The following is a 3,908-nucleotide window of genomic DNA, read 5'->3' on the forward strand; positions in this document are numbered from 1 at the left end:
ATCAGTATAATACTAGACTGAAAATTGATCGTTTTTACACCAGCCGACATTTTCAGAAATTTCAAGCTCCGTTCTGATTTTGACCAAGCCAGTGATCACTATTTGATAGTAGCTAAACGGAGCCTCCGTACTGATAGCTTACAGAAAGATGCCCAATTAAAACGTGCCCAGAAGTTTGATAATTGGTTCATGGGTAAACTCCGGCTAAACACTTCTAGAAATTGAAACCTGATTCGACAACTGCATAAAAATGCTACCACGGTTATATTTATGGAATGCGCTAAGAATACTCTAAGTCTATTAACCAAATGGACGAAACCTGGAACACAACTTAATAACATAAAACCGACAATATGAATCGGAATATCGGTCAGTTAGAAAAGATAGACACAACCACATCGAAATATTGAAGAATGAAGCAGAAAATTCGACTTAATTGTTGACTCCCGTACTGTGTTTAGATTCCCCAACGAATTATCAAACCGTACTATACCACTGCTGAAATCTTTCTTCATTTGATATCTGAAGTCTGGGAGTAAGATACCTATCGAGCGAATGGAAAGATTGTATAATTCTAATAATTGTTAAGATATAGACCTGAAGGACTGATTATAGCTACAATAATTCCCACAAGTATCATCAGCCAGATCAAGGAGGTGATTATATTTTTACGGAATTAGGTTTGTAGACGTGGGTTCGGTTAGATTACGACTCTACTTTATTGACCTGACTTCAATTATTCACACAAGGCATTATGAAGCACACAGCTTGAATCTACAAAGCACACAGCTTTACTCTTTACTTTGCTTACATTTCTAGAATCCTCGTTCTAAAATCCTCAAACCAAGAAAAATGTGTATTTTTAAATAATATTTTTAAGAAACAACAGTGCCAACAATTTGGATTTTTTTAAGAATATTTCTAAGCAAGAACAGTGGCAGAAAAATTAGATTTTTTAAAGGATATTTTAAGCAACAACAGTGGCAGTAAACCTGAACTTTTAAAGAATATTTTTAAGCAACAACAGTGGCAGAAAACGTGGATTTTTAAAGACTTTTTTAAACATCTACAGTGGCAGAAAACGTGGATTTTTTAAAGAATTTTTTTAACTATATACAGTGGCAGAAAACGTGGATTTTTTAAAGAATTTTTTTTAACTATATACAGTGGCAGAAAACGTGGATTTTTTAAAGAATTTTTTTTAACTATATACAGTGCCGGAAAACGTGGATTTTTTAAAGAATTTTTTTAAGCATCTACAGTGCCGGAAAACGTGGATTTTTTAAAGAATTTTTTTAAGCATCTACAGTGCCGGAAAACGTGGATTTTTTTAAAAATTTTTTTAAGCATCTACAGTGCCGGAAAACGTGGATTTTTTTAAGAATTTTTTTAAGCATCTACAGTGCCGGAAAACGTGGATTTTTTAAGAATTTTTTTAAGCATCTACAGTGCCGGAAAACGTGGATTTTTTAAGAATTTTTTTAAGCATCTACATGCTTTTTTAAGCATTTGTAAGCATCTACAGTGCCGGAAAACGTGGATTTTTTAAAGAATTGTTTTTAAGCATCTACAGTGCCGGAAAACGTGGATTTTTTAAAGAATTTTTTTAAGCATCTACAGTGCCGGAATTTATTTATTTATTTATTTATTTATTTCAAAATTCATATATGATACAAAGCCTCAATGGCCAATTAAACGTATCTCAAGACAAAAAACCTGAGTTATAAAATAATAAATTCAATTTAATTTACTTAAATACATTAATATATAACAAATAATTATTATTTAAATGCATATATATTTCTTTCTTCGGCTCCCCAGCCATAAAAACAGTTAAAGAAGAATAACAATAACAAAAAAAAAAAAAAAGTCCAAAGAGTAGTAACTCAACATGTGCTGATTATTCAAGAGTAACATATTATACATGACTTTAAATATATATGGATTGTTGTTCACGTAGCCTTTGCATGTATCTAAGGATTTTCAAACGAAAAGAGTTATTGGTGTGAGAAAAAATACGTAGTTCTAATGGTAAATAATTCCAAAACCGAGCGACTCTGACTAAGAAAGACCTAGAATATACATCTTTCCAAATCCTAGGAATAAAAATCTGAGGATTTCTGGTGAAGTTTAAAAAAGTAAATGTCCTACTAAGAGCAAAAGGCATGCCATTTTTAATAAGATTGTAAAAAAGCAACACACAACGATAATTGACAAACATATCAAATGAGCACCCTAGAAAACGAATGGCATGTTCAGATACATGACTTCTTCGTCGAAGATTAAATAAAAAACGTGTAATAGTATTCACAATACGGTTCACTTTGTCAATATTTCCGCCAATAGTGCCAGAATATACCTCAAATCCATACAAGACTTGAGATAACAATAGAGAATTCGCCAGCATTAACTTAATTCTGTAAGGAAGATATAAATTTGATCCATAAACTCTACGCAACATACCCCAAACTCTCCCAGACAAAGCATCAATATGACTCTCAAATGAAAGATCACAATCAATAATTACACCCAAACACTTGTGCTGCTGTACGAAGTCGATTTTAGTGCGATCCAAGAAGATGTCAATATTAGGCAAAAGGTTATTATTACCAAAAAATAACGCCTTGGTCTTAGAAGGGTTGACTTTTAATGAATTCATTGTCGCCCAACGAAGAAAATAATCTAGATTTGAATTTATATTACTTTCAAGAATGTTGATAGTATCACGTCTACTATTAAAGAGCAAGAATATATCGTCTGCAAATATAAAAGTAGAGCAAAAAACAGAATTCGTGCAACGAGGAAGGTCATTCACATATAGGATAAATAGAAGGGGACCAAGTACAGATCCTTGTGGAACACCAGAGAACAAGGGTAGGCAATTAGATTGACAACCATTTAGAACAACAAACTGGCTCCTATCACACAAGTAGGAAAAAATTAGTTTACAAGCAGATTTAGAGAAGTTAAACTCATCTCTCAATTTTAAAATAAGTGAGGTATAATTAATAGAATTGAAGGCTTTGGACAAATCTAAGGATATAAGAACACTAACCATATCATCGTTGATGGCTTCACGAACAGATTCAGTTAGTTGAAGCAATAAATGAGTAGTGTTATGTCCCTTGCGAAAAGCAAATTGACAATCATTAATCCGACTTTCACAAATCTGAAGCATTTGATTCTTAATGACATGCTCCATAATCTTTGATACAGCAGGCAAAATAGAAATTGGCCTCAAGTCATCAGATTCCCTAACAGACCGCGATTTTGGAATTGGCACTACTCGAGCTGTCTTCCACGCAGATGGGAAAACTGACGTAGTTAAAATAGAGTTAAAAAGGTTCAGTATAAGGCCCGAGACATATGGAAAAACTAGTTTAATGAAGGATACAGGTATGCCGTCAATACCAACAGATTTAGATGTAACCTTATTTATTGCTTCACAAAGCTCATCTTCATTAATGCAACGAAACGAAAAAGACGAATCAGCATCTAGGAAATCATCCACATTAAAAGATACATCGTAAGATACATCAGAAGCATTTGCAAAGAACTCATTGATAGTATCTACATCAATATTTATCCCCTCATTGTTGTTTCCAACACAGCCATGACTTCTTAGAACCTTCCAAAGTCTAGTGGAATCCATTCTTCCATAAAGCCTCGCATAATGAATTCTCCTCTCTTTGCGTATAACAGATTTTGCCTTGTTCCTGTACTTGCAATAGACACGCCAGTTTTGCCGAGATGGGTCCCTTTGGAAAGAAAGGAAAGCCAAATCCCTTATCGAAGTAGCAAACCTGACTCCACTTGACTGCATCCAAGGATCACCCGAGTAACGAATTTCTTTCCTAGCAATAGGAACAAACGAAAAAAGTTCATCGAAGAGAGAACATAAATAAGAA

The sequence above is a fragment of the Musca autumnalis genome, unplaced genomic scaffold (assembly GCF_047663935.1).
Source record: "Musca autumnalis isolate F117 unplaced genomic scaffold, ASM4766393v1 scaffold_2, whole genome shotgun sequence".
NCBI lineage: Eukaryota > Metazoa > Arthropoda > Insecta > Diptera > Muscidae > Musca > Musca autumnalis.